Here is a 12,785-nt window from a genome sequence, read left to right as displayed (position 1 = left end):
AGACCTTGTTAACTTTGCTTGTAAGGAATTTTTTAAAACATTTATAAAATTCTGAGCGTGTTGTACCTATATAGCGAGTCGTAGACCGTAGCATTCGTAGCAAGTGATCTCACTGGCTACGTTACTGTTTTATATGAAATGTAACAGATGGCGTTAGCAGTCAAATTTAGCCGGCGAAGTGGTAAGTTTGATAGGACTGAAACTACGAAAAGTGTTGAAAGTAGATGCTATACTATGTGATAGTACAGCGGTTAAACTAGTCACAGTACCTTTGCTTGGGACGATTTTAAATATTAACTTTAACATTGAAATTACCAATAAACTAAGATAATGAGATTTTATTTTTATTTTAGGTTCAAAGTGCTTGTTGTCATTTCATTCTTAGGAGGAGGTCGCAATCGATTTTCGATTTAATTTCTATGGTCTTATCGAGTAGTCCAACTACCAAAAAAGAGGTTTTCAATCGTTCGTAAATCAACATTTATTCAAAAAACATAAATTAAATTTAATTTATTAACGTATATTTAATTTTATTCTCGTAATTATGTGTTTTGTCTGGTATTATTTCTCTAAAGCGATTTCATTTAATGATCATACTTTCTATATCACCTAAAACTACACATTTATGTTTACCAAACCTTTCATAAACTTACATATTGACACATTTTGCCTTCGCTACAAACGAGTCCACACTCAACCTTATTCATCCGTAAACTTCACAAGTCACAGTCTACAATCTATCCTAATCTTGGCTCGGAAGTCTAAACAGGCGTTTGTAAGCCACCCCCGCTCCCGCACCCCTCGCCCCGGGGTATTTGCGACCTTAGAATAACACCATTTGAACAAGCCAATAGAGCACGCTATAAAAAATTAATTACATTTTTAATCTACAAAAACGAGAACAGGAGGCGGATTAGAAGGATGTACGGTTACTAGATGTGGCTTTTATATTGTTACTTGAATTATATACGTTATCAAAAACACGGCACATGAGCCATGTAGTGGAAAAACATAGGAATAATAATTACGCACAGGTTGCTGCAGCTAAAATAATTTTACCTCATGCTTAGAAGATTCAGCCAATAACGTTTAGAAAAAAGTAGTTTGCGTTAAGGTAATTTAAAAGAATAAAAATACATGTTACGATCAGAGAAAAAAAAAGCAGTTAGAGACGTATTAGAAATATATAATTTAAAAGTAGTATGTAAGTTCAATATTTCGGTCGTTTGATTCAAAACTTTATTTAGAAACAATTTTACATCAATGATTAAATAAGAATGACTAGCAAACATTGTACCTAATTCCTACTCTACTATACAAATGGCAAAGACATTCAACACTAAAACAAGATCCGAAAGCACTTTATCAAAATAACAATAAAAAAATCTCCTTACAATCATTATTTCGCAATAATATTCTCTTTAGCTCTTCCAGCATCATACATCTGTGTGCACCCTCAGTAGCCCCGAGGCGCTCACATCGGAGTCTAATGTGATTTTATACACCATAGAATGCCGATTAGACGGACTTGCAAGGGGCCACTGCACTAATTTAATTTTTTAACTCTCCGCTTGTAATGTTTGTCTATGCCACTGATCGTTTTCTTGTTAACAATAATTGACAGATAGTTTTGTGGTTACTGCTTCATTTAAAAATAAAGATTTTATTTTGTTGTAAAAGTTGCTGTTCTAATTTAACCAGTTAATGGTTGAATAAATGGATGTGTTTTGTAGTTTCCAATATATCAAATAAAAAAAAAAATTGTCAAATAATGGTAATGCTTGTCTATGGTACTGATCGTTTTCTTGTATTGACTGATAGGTGCCGATAGATTTATGTTTTGATCTTTATTTTCTTTTTAATGGCTTGTTATGACGGCAAAGGAAAACATCGTGATAAGACTTTGCATACCTGAGAGTTTTTTTATACAAATTATGTAATGTATGTTATATCTATACTAATATTATCTATACTAATATTATAAAGCTGAAGAGTTTGTTTGTTTGTTTGTTTGAACGCGCTAATCTCAGGAACTACTGGTCCGATTTGAAAATTCTTTCAGTGTTAGATAGTCCATTTATTGAGGAAGGTTATAGGCTATATATCATCACGCTACTACCATTTTGAACAGAGTACCAGCGAAAAATGTTACAAAAACGGGGAAAATTTTGACCCATTCTCTCTTATGTGACGCAAGCGAAGTTGCGCGGGTCAGCTAGTCATCAATAAATGTAGATGGCATTCATAGTCTGTTATATTATTATTAGCACCTTTTCGTTAGTGCTAATATTATTTTTACTAGCTGACCCGTGCGGCTCTGCTTGCGTGAATTTCGTACTGTTGCTTATTCGTTTGAGCACACGAATTGCGAAGCACTACCTACACACCTACACATAAAAATGCTAACAACTCTTTTGTCATCTAATGGTTATTTACGAAAGGGACCCGAAGAGCACACAATGTGACACAGGCTCAGGCAGGCCTGATTTCCTGTGGTTACCTTCTTTTCCGCTCTCGTCTGTATCCGTACCAGTTTACAGTGTATATAATACCTTATTATAGACTGACCATTGCTTACCCGTCTGGATTCAGAATATTATTATAGGTACAGACAGACCTATCTGTGCCGCAGCTCTTCACACGCGTAATAATGTAGGTATACTTGCGTTGATACGTCCGAAACCGCGTAACCCGTAATTATTTTTTATATATCATCCGTCGTTTATTTTTTAAAACTTACCACATAGTCTGTTTCATAGCTATCCAATTTATTTCCTTAATGCAACCAATTAATTTGGTTACGTGTTACGAACTACAACGTCATCTGTTAGTTGCGGCGAACAACGACAACAAACGAAATTACTCGGTTTGCCATCTAGGATATTCCGACCGCACCGGAACCACGTAAACCAACATTTTTGTGTAATATATCATACAACATTTATGTTTGAAAATCTTATAAATGTATAGCCTGTTTTAAAGGTATTTTTTTTTACTATAAAGCAATCAAAATAAATTAATTAGGAAAAACATGCTGTGTTGCGGACTATAACGCCATCTATTGGTTGGTGCTAACAACAGGTATCGATACGGCAGGCACCGCGTTAACTATATGCGAATGTTGTGAAATGGATTGCAATGCCATCTATGGTATCTTTAGAAAAACGCAGGTTCAAACGATTTCTAGGTATTTTTTTCAATTTTCTAAAAATCTATGAAGTTTTATGCGATAAAAAGTATCCCAATACCTGCTCCACTACTTATTCTATGCATATAACAAATGTCAGTGCATTCTATCCGGTAGTTTTTACGTGATAGCGTAACATACAGACGGAGGACAGACAGACAGACAGAAAAGAAAATTATAAATTGCAGATTCGGTAGCAGTATCCGTTACTAAACATCCCCCATTGGTTTTTTTTTTATATATTCTATGTACAGAATTGACCTCTCTACAGATTTATTATAAGTATAGATAGGCAATTAAGTCAGCATGCTACGATTAACGTAATCTGTGCCAAAATGAAAAACAAACTAAGGAAAAGAGCAAAACAGTGTTGATTTCCGTATAACATTAGACAATAATAATACAAGACAAAACTTAATAACACAAATTTTAATAACAACTTTCTATCTACAGCACTTGTCTTCGTTCAAGAATTTCATTCCATTCCTGTCCCAGTTACTCAGAATCAGTGTAAAGCCATATCTCAAGCTTGTAATACAGTTGCAACAAGTAATTTCGTAACTCGGCTGCGCAAGCTTGAAGATTGGTCCTGGACGAGACGCTCCCGCAATTCACTCGGGAAGCCGACTTAATGAAATTTCTTTGTACCAGCTTAACACCGTAAATCTGCGTATGGGTTGCTAATACTACTGTTACACATAATACAGATTAGAATCAATAGAAAATTGGTTTTTACTTGTAAAAGGCTCTTGAGACGCAGTGCGAAAACTTACTTTGTTTAAAAATTTTCGTCTTAATGTCAAACGAAACGAATTAGGGTTATTTCGATACGAGTACTAGGAGTACGAGTACGAGTTCGATACAAATACGAATAGTAGTAACCATAACAAAAATGATCTTTATCACAAGTAAAATATTCTTATTTCCTTGAATACACAGTTCTAAAAACAACTGAGAGTTAAATAACAGAAAAATCTAGTTATTTATTCATTAAGGTCAATGAGACGTACTTGTCACACTATTAATGCATTCGCCGCCGCCACTGAAAAGAAAAACACAATTACATATCGTATAGGTAAGTATATTATTATTCCTATGTATATTAACGTGATCAATTACCTAAGATAACTCTGCATTTTGGACGTAGTCGCGAATTTTATTCAAGTATTTTAATTAACACTCGTACATCGCATACAAAGGCATTAAATAAAAAACTTTTCTAGAAATAAAACTTCATGTACCACCTAATTTAATAGGTACAAAGTATACACTGAAATTTCGTTTCACCTGTGCAATATAACGCAAGAAAGTTAGTAAACTGCCCCCGTGATAGCATTACCAACTTAACTACGCAAGTTGGCACCTTAAGCGAAACGTGGCCGATTTTATAATTAATGTATGTTTCAAGCAAACTGTCATGGCGCGGGCCACGGTCCTTAATCACAATAACAATAACATAGGGATGTATAGGGTGCGACGTTTTACCAAATAAAGGGTTTCAAAGACTAAAGTACGTTTTGAAATTGGGTTTCGTGGGTTTTTGGGGTTCCCTCGTAGACATACAAATAACTATATTTGTGAGGTATATATTTCCAAACCTACTCTAGGTAAAATATCAGAAGCAGAAGGTTACTCTTCACTCTTATGCTTTGCTTTTTTATTAAAAACTAGATGATCCACGCAGCTCGGCTCACGAATTTCCTTGATTTTCATTTTCTCTCCCTTGACTAAACCTTTTCCGTGTCCAAAAGACATTTTTCCAGAGTATCAAAGACCATTTTTCAAAATATAAGTCGAATTTCTTGAGCCACTTTTGAGTTTTGCGCTTAACAACAAATTTGGTGATGACAGAAAGAATGCCATACAAAGATAAGCACTGTACTTATCACACTCTACACGGGTTCTCTTTGCTTGCAAACCGAATTAAGTTACACAGCGTCACCCAGTCGTTGGAATATTGCAACTTGCAGTCCAAGATGACAAGCATCTAGAACACCTTTGTGACCAAGGAGACTGACTCACTGCTTTGACTTCCTGCCTTATGACAAAGGAATATCATATTTGATCAAGTGCTAGCAAGCTAATTTAATTTAAACCTAGTCATGTGATCTTAGATAAGTCAAGCTCTTGCTAGTGATCAAATAATACTAATTTTCGAGTTGTGTTTGTAAATTTTAACCTCTAACCCCCGGTTTCTGAGTACATTTAGCGGTAGTTTATCTACTTATTCAATAGCGTTTTTTCTGCATGAGTTTTAACGTTATTGAATAGATAAACTACCGCTAAATGTTCCTCAGAAACCGGGGGTAAGTGATCTACGACAAGTCAAGCTGTGTAAATCAACTAGTACTAAAATTGTGTTCAATGTACGTTTTCTTCGCTGTAATTTAGTAGTTGCATGAGAATAGATACAGAGTGCAGATTTATAGGAAATCATGGAAAATAATTTTCTTCTTTCCCTGATTTACTTTCCGGACATACACACATACAAAAAATCACGGCCTTTTTCTCACAGAAATAGGCGCAAAGAATGCCGCTTAGTACGATTCTTACAAATCCCAAACCTCCTTTATTTCAATATATTTTAATACACTGTAAAATAAACTACAGGTACAGTTATTCAGTATAGGTATGAACATAATATTTCCATTTCAAATCGTAGTGCCACAATGGTACAAGATTTCAACTGTGTAACTTTTGGTGACCGGCATCCGTAGAAGTAGAATATTCATGAACAACCGTGAACTTCCTCGCAGATCGCCTTGCACTGAACGTTTCTGTTCATACTTTACGTTTTAGCAACCTTGAAACTTTCTATTTGAATATCAATGCTTATTGTGTATTGTTGTACCTACAGTTCTATCATGTACCAAACGTCATTTTCTTCACTTGCGAGGTATCTACCTCCGTATATGAGGCACGTATCATGAAATCTTCTATAAAAAAATCTGTCAATGTTTATTGTTAGAAAAGTTAGTTAATGTTATCTGTAATCAACTATGTATGTATTACGTAAAAATAAGCTCTCTATGTACTACTTGGTAAAAATATTCTAATTAAAAATGTTTCTTTTAGAGCTTTTAGTTCTTATTTCTCACAATAGAATCTCCATTTAAACGTTTGCTGGCTGTTATGATAAAACGCTAAAAGAAACTATAGCTAATTTTAATAGCATTTATCAACCAGCAGCTTACCTCCTTCACTTTATTACTTATTCCAGTCTTTTAGTATATTAAAATATTGTCGCGAATAAACTAAGAGCGTAATCAACCATACAAAGCTTTTAGCTACAAAACCCAGTATCGTGGCGAACACACCCCGTATCTGAGTATTCGCAACCCTCTCCCAGAGGTAATTATGGCAGCGAGTAAACTGCAATTAAAAACGTAACAAAAGCAAGCAAGTTTAGCGGAGAAACGTTTGTAAATATTACATCAGCTATCGAATTAGCTGGCACGTTAATCACCAGATATAAGGCCCCTTATAATTACGAAAACAACGGCTTTGGACGTAAAATCTAATTTTAATTTTAATAATATCACGGAGGCTGGATTTTCTACGGCTTTGTTGAGATGACTTTCCGTATTGTTTGGTATACACTAGGTCATTATGATGTGAAATGGTACGTGACCATGACGGTTTCAATCATGTTGAGGTACTAGCAGCAACTCTTATTACAGCATTCTCAATACAGCAATTCTCTGAAGTCTTGTTTTGAAATTTCAGAATGTATTTGTCTTATTTATTTACATGCGTTTCAGCTAAGTTAGTTATGAAAATAGTTACGATCGCTATATTGTAACTTAAAAGGAAAGAAGTGACACATAAACACCATAATTATTTCATTTACTTATATTAAAGGACGATTGGTATATAAATAAAGTCATTCAAATAGTAGGTAAGTATTTTTGCAAAAATAACGTTGCAGCAAGAATGTGTATAATGGCTTAGAATACAATAAGTAGTGTTAATTGGCTACTACACTACCTTAGTACCATAACTGGAGAAAACTTAGTGTAAGTAATAACGATAAGCATTTAAAATTTAAAATAGTTACAGACGGCAAATCATCGTAATATAATATACATAGGACCTAGATCGGTTTCCTTAATAAGTTCATCAAATTATTGCATTTATCATGTCTGCCGCAGACTTATAAAACAAAATAAAATAGCTGTCGGTCAAAACGCTAAACGACGTCACCGGAACACCCTAAAGAACAACAAAAATCTGTCTCATTCAATTTACTTGACGTGATTCAATAAAAGTGCACTTAACAACGTCCGCAATCAATCTTACAACTCGCAACTTTAAATGAACATAATATTTTAAGAGAAAACAGATCAGTGTAACGATCCATCTCTTTCGTTGCTCTCAGTTACCTAACACACTCTATTTCTGTGGTAATTTGTAAAAGTTAACTCACTCTGTACCGAAGTTGGGGAGCAGCGGCCATTTTGTTGTGACACCCGAATCTCTATACACGGCCGTTAGCGCGCCAAGCTCTCCGGCGCGCCGGGGGACGGGTGAGAGCGCTTCGTAAGGTGGTCGCAAAGAAATGATGATTAGTAACATTTATCATTTTAATACGAATCCAGCCCTTGTTAATAGAGTGTTTGGGGGATTAATAGATGTAACATTATTTTCATTGTTAATTTTGTGGGTTTGTTACATGTAATTTCGTTGCGTCGGTCAGTCGCAATGAATTTATTATGAACTTATCTACAGAAAGGGTTCGTTTTAATGCACGTTTGTTTCTGTTTTAGTAGTGGAAGCGATGCCAATGCGTGCTCGAGTTTGTATTGTTTACTCTCAACCTTTTTACTGTTTTTGGCGAGGCTTCAGAATATGGATAGTTACTTCCGCAGTCACAGGGTTAAGCTATCAATATGAAAGTGGTGAATAATACTTTATCAAAGGCAAGTTATTCTACATATTATATATGTAGATTACACAAAAACATACTTTGTTTAATTTCCAAAATAATTGTTTTTACCTTAATTAAATCACAACAATATTTGAAACTATGCCTAAAATAGATAACCGACCGCATTTTCAGTACACGAAATCTAATAATACACTGATTAGTATCGTTATCCGTTGGGGAATGTGCGGCTGACGTCACGATATGAAGCCAGCATGATGGGTCACTGCATTAGTTCATCAAACGTGCCCATTAGTCCGCGACGATTCGACGTTGCCTCCACAAACGCTCACAATAGCAAATTCTAAAACGAGTACCGTACGAACACTAAACACAATATTTCGCTTGCTTTATGAAACATGCAAAACGGCGTTCGTGACTGTAGTATTTTATACGATATTTTGTCATCTGCCCTCCCTTACAGACGTGGTCTGTTTGCGTAAATACTATCTTGTTGTGTATTTCTGAAGTTTTCTTTTTGGTGCTACGTCGCTTGAGTAGTGGAGGTAAAAAGGTAGATTTGATGGGTTGCGGGACACGTTTGGATTGGAGAGGTTATTGTCATGGTGGGTGTTAGTATTTTGTTACAGAACTCTGGTAGGTAGAAGTTGAAGGGAATTGGTAAAAGCTGGTGTTTGAGACACTAACAATCTTGATTGTTAGCAAAGCTGAATGGTTGCCGTAAACAAGATAATATCAGGTAATTTTTAGTCACACTATACAGTCCTACCTATAAATACTTATAGCTGTTTTTTTTAATAGCTATAACGAAATCAAATGAATGCGTTTCCTAACATACAGAACATACGATTTGATTAAGTATCAACTTTATTATATTTTTACCTCACAACTACAGCTCTACTTAAAATCAAAGCGTTTGAAACAATGCTGCAATGTCTTTTTAAACTCCTTAGAGTGTACAAAATATAATGTCTCTACAAAGTATCCTAAATATATTAAACACACTAACAGACATAAATCAAAGCACCGATAAATATATATATATGTAAAGATCATAGAATGTTTATGTCGGACATATGTTGTATGAAATATTCCGATAGCGTACTGTGATACACTTCGTGTGTCGAATCACATGTACACTGCCACATTATTTAACTCAATGAATACATAATTGTCTTATGTGGTGAACCGGTTATGTTAGATGTCTATATTTTCTATTTTAACTGTTTGTGTGTTTGTTGATAAAACTGTTGAATTTTTATTTAAAACATTATAATATAACTTTACATTCACTAATTAACAAAAAAGAAAATATTTACAATTACTAGGTACTTATTAATTTTTATTTGCTGTTAGATTGAATTTTTAATTTGCCTTTTTTGAAGAAACCTGTTTTATCCATGATGGTTTTGCATTAAAACTAACATAATTATAGAGATCATCTTCAAAGTTCATTTTAGACACTAGATAAGTTACGAGAACGTTTCTGAACTAACAAACTGTAGTGTTATAATGGCTAGGGCACAACTGTATTTTTTAAAATTTAGCTTTAGATGTGTGCACATTAGTGAAATACAATAAATATGAAGTACGTTTTATGCTGTTACAGTCCATGCTGAACAGTCAAATCATAGCTACGTGTGCCGCTACGTGCAGTGCTACGCGCTTGTAGCTCGCCGTAGCATCATGCTACGACCTACGACGGCTACATAAAATTGCTTCACCACTGTACAGTGTACCTACAGGATATTTTATCAAGCGAAAGTAGGTGTTCCTCTAGAAATTAAAAAGTAAATTCAATCAACGCACCCCACATTGATAACCTACAAAACGTACAAATACTTCCTTGCAATACAGTGGGTAAGGTAAAGCGAGTCATAAAAGATGGCCCAGTGATTTTGTGCGTCGACCCGTCAAATGAACCTGCGAGTGAGCTATAAAAGCGAGCATCCTTCCAGCGGGTCTTTCAGGCGAAGTGTCGTGAAACACATGTGAATAGCTTGCCTTATGTGATTGACTTCTTGCGATGAATATGATAGTGCTGTGTTTTAAAAATATAGCCTAATTTAGTAAACGTTTCTTGCTTTGAGGTAACAGCTCAATACTTAGCTATTTGCCAAAATTATTAAAGCAACATAGGTAATTTTTAAGCAATTCGGTAGCTGATTGCCAAAATTTGAAACCTACATATTGCAATAATTATTTAGACTAGCTTTTGGCCGTGATTTCATCAAATTGAAAAGATTTCCCATGATAATTATGTGTTCCATGTGCTATGTGTTAATCGAAGTTATAAATAAATAAAAATAAATCTAACCCATTACTGTCCCACTGCTGGGCAAGGGTCTCCTCCCGTAATGAGGGAGGGGTTAGGCCTTGAGTCCACCACGCTGGCCAAGTGCGGGTTGGGGACTTTTGCATGCCCTCAATAAATGTTTTTAAACAAATTTTTAGGCATGCAAGGTTTCCTCACGATGTTTTCCTTCACCGTTGGAGCATGTGATAATTATTTCTAATACACACATAACTTCGAAAAGTCATTGGTGTGTTGCCTTGGGTTCGAACCTGCGACCACTGGCGTGGGAGGTGTCAACTTAAACCACTCGGCTATCACTGCCAGTGATAATCGAATCGATAATCGAAGTTATAAATTATTATCTCAGTAATAAATGTCATCTAATCAAAATCAGTTCAGTAGTTTTGACATGATTCACTAACTAACATCCAAAAACCTATACATCGAAAATTTCGCACTTATTATTTCTATAAAATTTAAATTCGTCTATAATTCATATTTTATGGGATGAGTTTTAGTAAATGTCAGTTAACCTATTTAATGGTGAAAGTAGCTGGTAATTTCCAAAATACTTGCATTATTTGTAATTAAGACCGTCTAGACTTCTGAATAGGATACAATACTATAGACCTGGCTAATTTTAACTAAAGCCATTTAGCCTTACTTATTGATTTATTTAGATTTAATTATCAGGTTTTCCGATTCGACTGACTAATACTAACGAAATAAGTTAGGCGTAAAATACTGTCACGCCACTATTTCAAAGGGATTCGTTAATTTTAAAAACAAGTTTGTTGATTATAAAAATACTTTATTTTCTAATTCTCGAATATTATTTACGTATGTACCAATAAAGTCTACAGCTTTAGTTAACAGGTTATTTATTATAATATAATACTATTTCACATCTGATTCCAAATCTTTTACTCCTTATTACCGATAATTTCGTCTTTGACTGATTCTGACAATCACTTAGAAGACAAAAGGTAAAATTACTCATTACAAAAAAACGTTAAGCCTCGTCAAATTTGAGGCCTTTGGGCAGCTTGAACAAATCCTTAATTTGAGACCGAAATTGACCCCTAGTAATACAATAAATAAATAATACGATAGCATAAAAATTAGTTATAACCTCATTTAATTCCCAACAACTACATTTCACAACCATTAAATTTAAATTCTATATGAAGGTAATAAAGTTCAATTTGGAACCGCAGTGCGTGATTATGTATGCAATTATTTAGCTTTCGATGTTCCGCACTAAAAACTAATCTACATGACAAACGTTAAACCTCTCTTTAGTATAAATGTATTATTGCAATTGACTCCGGCTTGTGTTTCACAGATTTGCATCAGATAATTAACTAGTAGGTAATTAACGGGAATGTTAGATTAGAGGTACAATGGCCGTGTTTGAAACAAGCGGTAGGTAGCTTTAATTTTCGAATTGAAACTCAATAATTTGACAAGTATTAATTTTTTACATGGTTTGGTAAAATGAAAAAGTCAAAATTACATGGGGAAATGGTTGTGTACAATAACACAAGTTTTATGTTGTTAATAATAGTGGTCCGCTAGTTGACTGTTTAGAATTCTCTATAGTAATTAAAACTAGTATATTGTTAATCCGTTCAATACTCTCTAATTTAGTTAGGTAATAAAAAGGTTTCATGTGTTTAAAGTAGACAAGCATGCTTATAATATAATAATATACACATTCATGCTATTACAATATTATTTTCAAAAACATGAAAACATCTTTTCCATTAATTTTGGATATAGAAAAACACATTGCTGCGAATTGAGAACATTTAAAAGTCTTTAAAAAAGTACATATAAGGTTCTGTTTGTTTAGAATAAGATGCGCACTATAATGCAGTAATATTCGAACCTTATATTGCTCTTCTCATCAAGAAAGAAATATTAGGCCGGGGAAAAAGTCTTTTCCCATTATAGTATGTATGAACTTGTAATAAAATCTCTTTGGCTTCAAGAATCACAATTCACTACACCGTTCATTAGGTTTCTTTCAATGAACTCGTGAGGTAGCCAAATATCGAGCTTATTTGTGAAGAGAAAAGATTTTATTACAAGTTCATACATACTATAATGCGAAAAGACTTTTTCCCCGACCTAATATAACGAAACAATTGGCAAGCGAACAATACTGGTTGTAGATAAGGATCTTGCTGTAAGTCTGTATATGTAGGCACGGTTCAGCCAATCGCGTGCTGCGGCCTGCGCTCAATCGAGACGCGGCTCCTCTCAAACGAGTTGCTCCACTACGATCAGATACAAACATGGCCGTTATGCGAGGTGATTTTTGAAAGATTTTTTTTGTTTTGTTTTGAATAAGAGTGATTAGGAGGTTGAATGTTGTTAAAAATATTGTTTTAGGTTATGTTTTGTGTGTTTTT

The sequence above is a fragment of the Anticarsia gemmatalis genome, chromosome Z, assembly GCF_050436995.1.
Source record: "Anticarsia gemmatalis isolate Benzon Research Colony breed Stoneville strain chromosome Z, ilAntGemm2 primary, whole genome shotgun sequence".
In the NCBI taxonomy this organism is placed as follows: domain Eukaryota; kingdom Metazoa; phylum Arthropoda; class Insecta; order Lepidoptera; family Erebidae; genus Anticarsia; species Anticarsia gemmatalis.
This window is presented reverse-complemented; position numbering follows the sequence as displayed.